Here is a 14,077-nt window from a genome sequence, read left to right as displayed (position 1 = left end):
TTATTATGAAATTCAATAGTGATCAACAGCGTTTTAGTCTCTGTCGGATGCAACTTGTTGCAAGAAAATCGGTTAAGAGTTTCTATGTGAAAATTTGGCTAATGTTTTTTATGGCATTTTGTGCACACACACACACGCACACACGGACAGACAGACATTTGTTCAGCTTATCGAGCTGAGTCGAATGGTATATAACACTATGGGTCTCCGGGACTTCTATCAAAAGTTCGAATTTGGAGTGAAATGATAGCCTTTCGGTACAACTTAGTTGTACGAGAAAGGCAAAACGAAAAAATTAAAACACAAAAATAAAACCGAGTCATATGCATGCCGACGGTTGGCATAAACGAGTTGCTGGTCGAGTCATTGGATGGTGAATGTTATTTTGTGTCGAATGTAATTTTTATTGAACCAATTTATTGTGGTTGTTCCTTTGCGCGCAAAAATCGCAAAAGAGTGACCCGCGACGCGGTTAAAATAATCAACACATAGAGCGACGCAGGAAACGAGCTAAAAATGGGATTCGAGAAATTCTAGGATGAGAAACGGGGGATATTTTGATCGATTGCTGTAAAAAATGATTCAATTGGCAAACAAATCGATTGATGGTGATGCTTTGAAAATGAAGTCCTCCAATCCTTCGCTCGTAATCCTGCCCGCAACGATACAACGAAACGGTTGTTGCTTCCGGTTCAGTTAGTGGAAAAAAAACTAAGCTACATCCTGAAAGGTTATCTGTTTGCGATTTGCAGCTGAACCAAAAGATGGATGGATAGAAGCAATGCACTTCAAGTGGAAATCCGTTTGGGTCGGAAACAAAGAAAAAATTAAGTCAATCCACCTACAGGAGGTTCGATTCAAAAAAAATAATCGACGTCTTTTTTCCAAGAAAAATATTTCAGGTATTGAATACATTAATTTACATCTGAAACTTTTGAAAACTGTCCCGAAGATATGTATGAAGAAGAATATTGCTCACATATTTACTAATTAAACAATTTGGTTACGATTACCGTTTGAAAGTTATCATGAAAATACTTTTTTCAATCGTTTATTCATCATCGATCATTTTAGAGAAAAGGTACAAAAAACACCATAGGTGAGCTTTTCAATGTGAAAGAAAGATAACAAGGATCGTTTTTTGCCAAAGGAAACATACGCACCTTGAATCTGTGTGGGAAAACAGAGCTCGCATCATGTTCGGAGAAAATGCGTGAATGGAACACGGATTTCACGCTTGTGAGATTCTGGGAAGAAGATTTTTTGACCGCCGTCACATTGCCTGCAATGCAAAGCGATTGTTTGGCAAACGTACTCGGAGGAGAGCAAAAAAAATGAAGCGGCGAAACCAAATTCCCAATCACATCGCGAAACTGTGAAAGTAGATTGAGGCGGTTTTCCGTTGCTTCCGTAAATCGATTAGTGGTTTTGGTGTTTGCGAATTTTTACACCAGCAGCATGGAGACGAGGCGTTTGTATAGTCTTGGCACGTTTTTCCGAGTCGGGAGAGTGCTGTTCGAAACAAGAAACAAGTGCAGTTGATTTGGGATGTTATGATCGATATGTCGCGCTGTTGCAAGAACTCTTTTTCTAAGTGGTTTTGATTTTGCATACGCTTTCGATCTCCAAAAATATTCAGTCCAGTTTCTGTACATCTATGTGACATCCGATCGAATAATACTCTTTTCTGCATATTAAGTTAGGATACATTTTAAATATGTACATATAATTCCTGCTTTAAAAATAAAAATACTAGTAACTAGTAGTTTTACCTTTCTCGAACCAGATGGCTAAAATTTCACTCCAAAAGCGGATTTTTTATGTGAGGCTCGGAGACCCATAGTGTTATATTATCAATCAACTCAACTAAAAATTGCCTGTCTTTATGTGCGTATGTATGGGTGTACAACTTGTATTTTTTATTTTGCTAAACACATTTCATACTGAAGAACTTAACCGATTTATTTAAGTGCAACAGTCTTTTTATCTACGCAGAAGCGTTCCTAGTTGGATACTTATGTTTTAGTTTGTCAAAAAATTATTTAAATATTTTTTTAATTTGAATAATATTTAAAGTTTTCTATGAACAAATACATTGTTTCCATTCACACATTGAATCATTACTCAATTACAGGGTGCGGCAGAAAATAATGCGAAAATTGATTCTATTTCTTTCAAATCCCATTTGAACTGTCCCAAGCAATTATATCAACATTTTCGAGTTCAATTATTGTGTGGCAGTGAAACTGTACTTGCTGTTTACTACATGAATCATATATTCAATTGCTTTGAAACCATCGAAGTAGGCCTAATGTGAACCACAACTTAGAGTCAAATCATCAGCAATCAAAGCAATCGGGGAATGCGTCGTTCATCATATTCAGTCAACAAATAGTGCGACAAGGTGTTCCAAGTGGCTCCCGCTTGCCAACAGTCAGGATGAACTCCACAATTATCATTTTAAGGTCCTTTCCACGAGCCAATTTGATCGCGTTTGGCATACGTGCTAAGCATGGACGTACACTTCCCGGCTTCCGCTGCTTAGACCCATCCTGCAGAGACGTTTTGAGGCGATACTGCGACCAAAAGACATCCTACCACCATAGTCTTATTCGGCGACTTTTTATAGGAGGTCCGGAGACCCATAGTGTTATGTCCAATCAACTCAGCTCGACGAACTCAGATGATGGCTGTCTGTTAGGGTGCCAATGAAAATCGACTTTTCGAATTTCAAAAACGGATAGTGCTCAAAAGTTTCATCTCCTCGAAAAAAGTCCCTATGCAAAATTTCAGCTCAATCGGACTTCGTTAAGTGTTTGACCACTTTATCAAAGTTTGACTATTTTGAAACATGAAAACTTCCCAAGGGTACAGGAAAAGTTTGAAATCATTTTTTTATGCCGGATGTTTTAGAAATGCATGAAATGTCAAGATCTGGTTTTATCTCGAAAAAAAATTTCTGAGGAAAATTGACTTTTTGGGACTTAAATTTGTTTTGGAATTTAGAAAACAATTCGAAATTAAAAAAAAAATTTGATGCCGTTTGCCTCGAAAATGCATGAAGCGTCGGATCTTTAATCTCGGATAAATTAACTTTTTGGGACATTTGGCATCAAAAAAAAATCGGTTTCGGAAATTTTCGTGTTTCAAAATAGTCAAACTTTGACCGTTTTGATCAAACATTTCCGCAACGAAGTCCGATTGAGCTGAAATTTCGGAGAGGGACTTTTTTCGAGGAGATGAAACTTTTGAGCACTACCCGTTTTTGAAATTCGATGGTCAAAATTTTTCCCATACATTCCATTGGCACCCTACTGTCTGTGCGTGTGTATGTGTGTCTGTATGTATGTTTGCAGAAAAAACTCACTCATTTTTTAGGCACTTATCCTCAATAGATATGCTCGCAACAAATTGCATACGACGGGAAATCCTGTGCCTTTGTATGCAAGAGGAAAACACCAACACCACTAGGTGTTTTTTTATTTAATGATGATGAATTAGAAAAAAGAGCAAAGATGTTGTGAAGGTTGTCCCACATCAAATTGCTTCACAAAAAAACAATCTTCAATAATTGCGAAACGCAATGTCCGATCGAGTCAATTTTCAATATCAAACAATAGGACCGCATTCCCTTTCGAATGCTAATGTTAATGCTAAGTTCTGTGTCTAAAAACTAAAAACTGTGTCTACAATATTTGTTTACATGCTCACATACACACACATACAGACATCACCTCAGTTTTCGAGCTGAGTCAATCGGTATATAAATATAACATTATGGGCCTCCTGGCATTCTATCAAAAGTTCTTTTTTGGAGCAATCATATAGCCTTTCGGTACAACTTTGTTGTACGAGAAAGGCAAAAATTCAGTAATGGTGGCAATGCGTATTAACTAATTTATTTATTTATTTGTTCCGTCTTCGACTGGGTCGTACAGACTACTTCTTATGAACTATTTACAATAAAGCAATTCAAGTCTATGACAAAGCAATACAATTTACGACAAAGCAATAGACCCAACATTATTCAATAACAGAAATGCATTAGTATCAAATACTACAAAAAATACGGAAATACACAACATAAAACATATGGGCATTATGAACTATTGAAACACAAACTAAATTGTTCTATTTAAGGGCCTCCAAACAGGTTTAGCGTGATTTCTAAATTCTCGGCATCGCACACCAGTTGGCCAGTTCGAAGTAATTAATGCATCTTTGCGATACCGTGCATCCACGACAACTTTGAAGGAGATATAATCAAGTGAGGAAACATCTCTCCAGGGTGGTACCAAACGAGTAACATCTATAACGTCTTCGGCTCCAATTGCATTACAAACCATATACTTTATTTCATCATCTGGCACGTCATTCGCAATGTTGGAAATGAAAAGTTGAGTGTTCGAGTTGGTCGTCGTATTGAGAGGTTGATCTATGGCTTTTTCTCTCGTAGCAGAAAACGAAGAAGATGCAATAGGAGACGAAACCAAAATTTGTTGTTGTTGCGTAGACTGTTTCGGCGATGCAGTACACGAAGAATTGGAAAGAAGTTGAGCCACAAGCGTATTGATGCGTTCTACCTCGGTTTTCAATTGATGTACTTCATTCTTCGTAGCCAGTTCGTTGTTTTTCTTCTCATCCGTAGGTTTACTGAAGCGACCATTCTCAATAGAACGTGAACAGGAGTCACACATCCAAAAAATATTCGAATGTAGACATGCACACCCTTCATCGTAAGTCAAACCTACGCATTTCGCATGAAAGTGATGCCGTTCTGCACAAAATCCTTCGCAGGACACGACAATATCCTCAGGCCGAAATGCAACTTTGCATGAATTGCAGTGGTCCATTATGAACCCAATTTGCTCGTTCAATAATTCTGCTAGTCAGATACAGATGGCAGTCAAACACGGAGCCCAAACGATGATTTTTGAGCTGCAGTGGTGATGATGATGGTCCACCGAAGCAATGTAGTAGTAGGAATGTCGATGATTAGCAAACAATTCAATTTATTTTAAAAAATCGACGTTTTGCTTTCAATTCACTTCACTTCTAATGCTAAAACATGCTAAATGATACAAAACATGCTATCTATTCCCCTGAAGTGTTTTTTGGCCTTTCTAATGAAGTTTTTCAATACATTTTATGATGCACGAGAAAAGCATCATCGTCGCTAGGTGGATTAATCTTGTTTTTTTTAAATCATCCTAATGGCTAATGGCTATGTGACTGGTTTAGGGTCATTTGGCCGAATGCCGTTTGGCCGAATGTCGTTTGGCCGAATGCCATTTGGCCGAAAGGGTCATTTGGCCGAACGCCATCTGGCCGAATGCCGTTTGGCCGAATAGTTGAAATTCTCCGAATGAAGAATAAACGAAGAAGAAGGAAAGAGAAAGAAGAAAGAACCATAGAAGAAGAAAGAATCAAGGAAGAAGAAAGAGTCAAGAATAAAAAAAAGAAAAACAAAAGAAGTAAGAAGAATAAAGAAGAAAGAAAGATGAAATAAGAAGGAAGAAGGAAGAAGGAAGAAGGAAGAAAGAAGAGAGAAGAAGGAAGAAAGAAGAAAGAAGAAGGAAGAAGGAAGAAGGAAGTAGGAAGAATAAAGAAGAAAGAAGCATGAAGGAAGAAGGAAGAAGGAAGAAGGAAGAAGGAAGAAGGAAGAAGGAAGAAGGAAGAAGGAAGAAGGAAGAAGGAAGAAGGAAGATAGAAGAAGGAAGATAGAAGAAGGAAGATAGAAGAAGGAAGAAGGAAGAAGGAAGAAAGAAGAAGAAAGAAGGAAGAAGGAAGAAGGAAGAGAGAACTAGAAAGAATAGAAGAAAGAAGGAAGAAGGAATAAGGAAGAAGGAATAAGGAAGAAGGATGAAGGAAGAAAGAAGAAGGAAGAATGAAGAAAGAAGAAGGAAGAAGCAAGAAGGAAAATGGAAGAAGGAAGAAAAAAGAAGGAAGAAGGAAGAAGGAAGACGGAAGATGGAAGAAGGAAGATAGAAGAAGGAAGAAGGAAGATGGAAGAAGGAAGAAGGAAGAAGGAAGAAGGAAGAAGGAATAAGGAACAAGGAAGAAAGAAGAAGGGAGAAGGAAGAAGGAAAAAGGACGAAGGAAGATGGAAGAAGGAAGATGGAAGATGGAAGAAGGAAGAAGGAAGAAGGAAGAAGGAAGAAGGAAGAAGGAAGAAGGAAGAAGGAAGACGGAAGAAGGAAGAAGGAAGAAGGAAGAAGGAAGAAAGAAGAAGGAACAAAGAAAAAGGAAGAGGGAAGAAAGAAGAAGAGAGAAGGAATAGAAATAATGAAGAAGGAAGAAGAAAAAAGGGAGAAGGGGAAAGGAAGAGGAATTAGAAAGAAGGAAGTAGAAAGAAGAAAGAAAGGGGAATGAAAAAGGAAGAAAGAAAAAGGAAGGAAAAAGAAAAAAGAAAGAAGGAAAAATAAATACGGAAGAAAGAAGAAGGAAAAAGGAGAAGGAAGAAGGGAAAAGGAGGAAGAAGAAGGAAGAAGGAGAAAAAAGAAGAAGGAAGAAGGAGCAGAAAGAAGAAGGAAGAAGTTCTCTGTTCACTTTTCTCTTCCCACTTTTCACATTTCACTTCTCACTTCTTACTTCTCATTACTCACGTTTCATTTCTCAATCTTCGCTACTCGTAATTTGAGGTAAATTTTTTAACTATTCGGCCAAACGGCATTCGGCCAAACGACCCGTTCGGCCAAACGGCATTCGGCCAAATGGCGTTCGGCCAAACGGCATTCGGCCAGACGGCATTCGGCCAAATGGCCTGACACCTGTGAATTTTTGTTTGATTTTAATAGTCCAAAAATCTGTTGATCCTTTTTTGTATAAGTTCAATTATTTGGTACGGCTCAAACGTGAATGACGCTTTGCGAAACCGAAATTCTTAAGAATGATATTTTACAGTTACAGTAAGAAGATATTATCAGTTAGCAAGTAAGAGCTTGGGCCAAAGTACTCGTGGCCAGGGATCAAATCCAAAAGAAAATTAAAAAGTGTCCCGCCTATCATCTCTGTATACATATACGAAATGGAGCATACCGTAAGAGACTTTTTTTCGCAAGCTGTCATAATAAAGAACTGATTCGGGAGGCTATATCTCCTGATAAATTTCTTTTAAAAAGCTTCAAACGCGAGGAGCACTGGTTCTGAGCGATACTCATTATATTTATGTAGGGGCTGCCTATCCGATTTTGTTTTTTCGGACTTGTAAACAAGTTTAATAAATTTGTTATCATGGCTCGTTATGATTCGGAACAGTTTTTGCCTTTCTTTTATCGATGTTCGATATCTTTTGAGAGCGATTTCTGCAAACACTGCATGTGGTGATTGAAGGTAAGAAAATTGTGTAATTTCAGGACCGACGGGGTTAACATATAGGTTTGAGGTATTTCAGCTGCTCATCCGGGTATTTGACGTCGTGAACGGAGTGGTGAAGCTTTGTGCTCGTGTTATGGAGAGCATCTTCCGGATGACCAAAGCTTTGTGGTACACAGAACAATGAGAATGAGAATAGAAGTATTAGACTTCGATGTCAAACTAGCAAAGAAAGACTTAGATGGTATGGATATAAACCACATCGCGATCCCCCAAAACACCGCTTACTTCCCTGAAGGGTAATGTATCGAATATAAAATATTTTTACTCTGGAGGCGTCATTTTCCGTGCAATACCAAACTCGTCCCAGACGGCGTTCTACAGCGAGGAATCGACGTTCAGCAATCGACTTCGACTCTCCCAATTTGATTTGGGGATTTTTTTTGTGGATGGGTGTACGGATACCAGGTGTATAAAGGGCTGGATATTGTTAAGCTTATACAACACGGCAGACTACGGTGGGCTGGACACGTTTTCCGTATGTCGGAAGAACCTCAAGCGAAGATAATATTTAGTAGAGAACCCGGAAGATGTCGTAGGCTTCGTGGAAGGACGCTTACACGATGGCTTTTTGCAGTTGAAGAGGGCCTGAGGGCGCTCAACGTTCAGGGCGACTGGAAGCGATTGGCCCAGGATCGAGTCCAGTGGAGAAGGATACCCCAATACTCCATTCGGCTTAGGTTCATCGAGGAAGAGCTGTAGCCTATCAAATATAATATAATATCAAATAAATATATGGCGAGGAGATTAGCAAACGCTGGCGATATGAGATTCAATATAGAACCGGAATCCAGCAATCCATTTTCTTCCCATGATCGTCGACAACATTTAGTGCGATTGTCTGTAGGAAACCGTTCCGGTATGGGATTGGATGCTCATTTGAAGGGATATGGAAAACCGGAAGACCGTCTTGGGCAGGACTGTATTAGACATCACGTCATTGCCTTTTAGACATCTCAGCAAGAGCAACAGTAGACTGGACAGACTGGTGAGATCGTGGAGCAAAGTACGGTGGCGACCGCGGCACGTTCGGCAGAAGAACTTAGGATAAACAGCCTTCAGCATAGTGACCAATTCGGAAACAATTCCAGAAAAGTATTCTTTGGGACATCAGCCTTTTGCTGTTGGGCATCTTGGCGAATATTTGGTCCTTGCATAGAAAGTACCGGTCGGAGCGTTTGACTTGGTATCGGATGATATCGCTCTGGTGGAGATCTTGGATGAAAAATGTGCTTTAAGGTAAAATATTACGCGGGGCTGGATCAGGTACTGCAATTAAGCTACAGTTGGAATGTAGGCATTCGAGTGCACCATCGATGTGAGGGGCACCTTCACGGGTAGGGTAGGATAGGAACTTCTGGGAATCTGGGAAGATCAATTTTAATCGAAAATGGAACCCAACAGACTAACTGCTGTCGTGATGAGCACGCTTTGGATGTAATCCATTGCACAATTGGATTGCAAAAAAAATTTCACTACACAATATTTGATCTCGATGCCAACTCCCTCAACCAGATGCCTATCCTAATTCTCCGTGTGATTAGTGCTATCAACTAATCAAGGCGTGATTTGCCACGGGCTGAAAGTCTCGTTAATAAAGACAAAACAAAAAAGGCGTGATTAATGCTATGAACCGGTTCTAAACTTTTGTTTATGTTAGAAGTGAATTCATACTAACGATAGTGCAGATCATTCGTCAAAAGTTACCAATTGCCATTTGCCGATTTTGGGAAACGAATGCGAGCAATCGAATTATCAATATGATTATCTAAATACTGCATACAAACAAAAATGAAAATTAAAAAAAGCAGAGATAAGATGAAAATGAAAATATGTACGCATGAGCATGACGCAAGGCTAGAATCCGCAAAAAAAAGCAATAAACAAAAATTACAATTTGCAAAACATTTGCTTACATGTCGAGAACTTGTGGCCGTTGTTCAAAAATATATAATTTCACAAAATTACCAAAAAAAGTATTAAATAATGTTCTAGAGCCTAAAATTAATATTCGACACGATGCCCAAATTATGACCATCAGGATCAGACAACAAGAACGTAATTTCTTTACTGGCCAGTGAAGAAAATATCAGTCAACACGTCAACACGCTGCAACTTTGTTCCCCTATGACGAATTGAGCTGAAATTTTTGGCACAACTACAAATCTGTTGAATTTATAAAATATTTAAATAAAAAAAAATAAAAATTATTATCTACAGAATGTCTAATAACAGTTCATAATTTGGAACCGAGTATTCCCGGTTTTAGTATACCGAACTCGTACATAAAAATATATAACAGAACTGTTTGGTACGCCACCAAGCTATCAAATTGATCTCAGTATGATCGAATAATCGATTTCTGTTGGAAAACGTACGGAAAAAGTTCTGAATTTGAAAAATTTGTTTAATTCTTTATTAATAAACGGAATTTGTTTATTATAATAATCAACACGGTAATAATATCTTATTATTCTTATTCCGTCGCTGTTATGGTATCATGCACTCGGTCATGTATAAAAGATATGAGCCTTCAAAACCCTCAAGTATCAAAATCCACCAATGCACACTTCCTGCACTCACCGAGCTGAACAATCAGTGACAACAATCAAGTTCAACCCGATTTTCCCACCGCTCTTGGCACCAACCATAGACAGAGCTTTTCAACCTTGGAATGTTAAAAAAAAAGATTGGCATTTTCGCGGCATTCGCGGCAAAAGAACACACTTCACTTGTTTCGGAACGGAACTTTAGGTCTTGACCGTGCGTAAGGTTGGAAAATACCACCGTTTTGAGTGCGATTGAGTTGTCTGTCAAAACATGTGAACAAATGACAATCCCAACGGACGCGAACGGTAGCGGTGCACAGGTCGGAGAACCGACGACGCGACGTCACGTCCACCGCTGCGGCAACAACGAAGACGAAAACGTTCACGGCCACTTACCTTACTTGCGGTGCGGCCCGCCGGTCGGTCGGGTGCGCTTGGAACTATGACAACAATCTCGTTGAAAAAGTCGCTTATGATAGACGACTCTATTTTCTAAATAAGTCTAATCTGGTGTGTCCACCAGCACCCCCCGTCGTTGTTGGACTCGACAAACGGAAAAGTCCGGCAGACAGGCAAAACAAATATGCATGGGAAAAAATAACAACAATGATATTTTGGGAGCTTTGAATGAGTGAACAGCTGATCTGTCTCGATTCTGTTGGCGGATAGAAAAAAAGTTTGAAAATCTCACGGTTAGTATCTAAGCATTTGCAAAAATGATGATGTGCTGAATAAAAACAAGATTTTTTTTTAAATTGTTACATGAATGGACTGTTTTTTTATCATATGAGGGTATTTGTTCCATTATTAAAAACATGCGCCTATGTCAAAAATATTAGCAAAACAAACGATTTAGTCTAATATTTATAGTTTTTAATGCTATCAAGCGTGCTCAATGCTGACAAAATTAAAAAAAAAATGATTAAAAAAACAACTTGCGCTCCATTTCTTTATTATTGATTTGTATTTCTGATATTGTTACATGCTATGCATTTCAAGGAGCAGTAACCCTATTGCTATTGATAATGATGAAGTGAGAACGTGCATTTGTTTTATTGAGGTTTTATTGAGCGTACCTTGTCACAATATAAAAAAAAACCTCGCAGCCGGTAGGATTCGAACCTACGCTCCCAGAGGGAATCTGATTTCGAGTCAGACGCCTTAACCACTCGGCCACGACTGCATCGATGACTTTCGGTTCGCTTCAAACAAGCAGGATAATTTTAATCAATTAAGTCGCCCATTCTAAGGATAATGAAATGGTTATTATGCGTCATGGGATCAAATAGGAATCCAACTCCAATTGGAAGTAGTTGAATTGTTTATGAAATATGGATCAATGAAAGCGCAAATGTTTACTTTGTAAACGTGTATCATCCAACAGGCAGGCGTGATGTCTACAGTGGCTCAAAGAGTGAAATATTGTTGGACTTTGCGCCAGGCGGTTGAGCGCATGCGGTTGAAGATGATAGCACGCGATACAGTCGCCATCGTTGGGCTGATAAATGGGCTCTAAAAATTCCATAATCGAATGCAAGTAAAACAGTTGAGTCTAAACATGTAACTCAATTTTTAAACAAAGGGAACTTTTGAATTGCGATCAAATCTTCGAATAAGCGTTACTTTGTCTCAACGTAGATGGAATCTCCAATCACGAATGGATAGACCAATCGATCATGTTGCCTATTGGCCGAGTTGAATTATGTCGGACCAGTCGGGCGGAGAGAGATGACCTTGCTCAACTCGAATTGCTTTGGCACGCTTTGGGAAATTTATTACCCAAATCGTGCACAGATTTATCTGCGCCGGCGCATCACGCAGATCGGAAGATACTGATCGAATATTATTTATTTGTTTGGGGTGATGGGTGTTTTTCTTTTGTATAAAAATGAGGATGCAAGTGATGAACAACAATAGTTGAAAAAGCGTCGGGAAATTGTTTCATAACACGATGGACTGTATTACAGACATTACACATTCTATTTCATTTGTATTTAATAAAGTGAAAAACCGTAAACTGATGTCCAATTACCGATTGAAGCGGTTGAATTTTAATTTGTTCATTGTAGTTGGTTATAATGACAGTAATAGACGGATTTATACTATTGAAAATCAGCTTTCGAAGGTAGGGAGGACTAATTTCGAGTTTCAGTATGAAATTAAGCCTGTGGATAATAACTGTGATAAATTGGATCGGCTTGATCGGTTCAGTAAAGGTTTATATTTACACAGAATTTTCTAAGTGGAATATTTTACATGGAAATGTTGAGCTACAAAAATAAATCGATTACATTTCTCACGGTGGACATGTATGTACATGCACGGAATCTTTGTTTTCAATTTCAAGTCAATTTTTACTTTTGTGAACATTGATAGCTAAACAATTATTTAATAAATGAAAATGGAGGCATTTCCGGACGAATTCGTGGTATTTTATTTGTTTTAAAATAACATTCGTGTCATTTCTTCAAAAATTGTTTGTTTTTCCTAAAAATGACATTCCATTAGAAAATTCATTGGAATTTCCCTAAAAAAAATCATCGGAATCTTCCTCCGCATTTTTTTGGGAATTCTTCAAAAAGGTCTTCGGAATTTCCTCGGCAATTCCTTCGGAATTTTCTTGTAGAAATGCTTCGAAATATCTACGGGATATTTTTCGAAAGTTTCCTTAGAAAATTTTTCACAATTCTTTTGAAAAATTTTTTGGTACGTTCTTCAGCGATCTCCGGAATTTCATCGGCAAGTCGTCGATGTTCCGAAATTCGAAATTCCTTTGGGATTTTTTTTTTGAAATTTCCTCAGGAAATTCTTCGTGAATGTTTCGAGAAATTTTCCCAGAAAATTCTTCGGAATTTCCTCAGGAAATCCTAGAGAGTTTTCTTAATAAATTGAATTGTTTTTTTTAGGAAAACTTTTCGAAATTTCCTTGGGATTTTTTCCCGGAATTTCCTCAGAAAATTATTCGAAACTAGCAGACCCGACGAACTTCGTTTCGCGTAAAATTATTAGCTCTCGAGTGATGCAGAAATTTCTGTTTCATTTGTATGGGAGCCCCCCTTTCCAAAGGGGAGGGTCTCGAACAATCTTAAGAACCTTCACCGGCTCTAAAAACCTCTACATTCAAATTTTCACGCCGATCGGTTCAGTAGTTTCCGATTCTATAAGGGTCAGACAGACAGAAATTCATTTTTATGTATACAGATTTTCACGTCGAATTATTCGAAATTTCCGCTCCGCAATTTGCACCGGAAATTCTTCAAATCTTCATGAGGAAACTCCATGCTAACTCCTCGAGAAACGCTACAAAATTTTCTTTGGGAATCCTACGGATCTTTTTCTGGAAGTTCTTGGAAATTTTGTTGCCGAGGAGGCGCTGCCGAGAGTAGTAATTCTCATGGATTTATTATTCCTGCTAAGACTGGAATCAAAGATCCTTCCATTTCTTGATTTCTGATATCATTCTAGAATTCGTTTTGTTAAGAAAAACAAGAGTATCACTAGTTTCCAATCGATGAAATACACCGTAACAATTCTAATACTAATCATTAAGCTAAACCTAAACCATAAGTAAGAAAGAAGATTCTCTAGAAATGGAATTCATTTCATAGAAATTCTTATTAATAAATAGTGTTCCAAGGATTCTAAATACGATTCATACCAAAATTAGAATTCCGAACAGTTTCTTTAATTTTGCATTGTCGAATTTACAATGTTCTGAAATTGCTGTTACTTTAAAATAGGTTTTTTCAAAATATATTTTAGAAGGGATTCGTGGCAGTAGATTGAATTCAGGGTTTGGTTTTCAAATACCACCCAACAGTTTTTAAATGAAAATACTCAGGAAGAAATATTTATTTATTTACTAGCAGATGAAGGCCGCAGTGGCCTGTGCAATACAAAAATGTCTTCTGAATGGCTGTACGTCGCCAACCACGCAGTCTGCGGAGGGTCCGCAAAGCGTCTTCCACCTGATCGATCCGCCTTGCCCGCTGTGCACCTCGCTTCCTTGTTTCCGTCGGATCGTTGTCGAGAACCATTTTCACCGGATTACTGTCCGACATTCTGGCTACATGCTCGAGTCTTCCGATTTTCGCGGTGTGAACGCTGATGCAACTCATGGTTCATTCGTCTCCTCCACGTACCGTCCGCCATCT

At 38.4% G+C, this 14,077-nt stretch overlaps 1 non-coding gene across 1 annotated transcript; it reads right to left on the bottom strand.

Moving 5' to 3' along the window:
- Positions 1–11,024: 11,024 nt before the first annotated feature.
- Positions 11,025–11,106, bottom strand: Trnas-cga (transfer RNA serine (anticodon CGA)). Its single transcript has one exon. It is a non-coding gene; the product is annotated as a tRNA-Ser (tRNA).
- Between the last annotated feature and the right edge of the window lie 2,971 nt (positions 11,107–14,077).

This window comes from Armigeres subalbatus, chromosome 1 (genome assembly GCF_024139115.2).
Source record: "Armigeres subalbatus isolate Guangzhou_Male chromosome 1, GZ_Asu_2, whole genome shotgun sequence".
Classification (NCBI taxonomy): domain Eukaryota; kingdom Metazoa; phylum Arthropoda; class Insecta; order Diptera; family Culicidae; genus Armigeres; species Armigeres subalbatus.
This window is presented reverse-complemented; position numbering and strand designations above follow the sequence as displayed.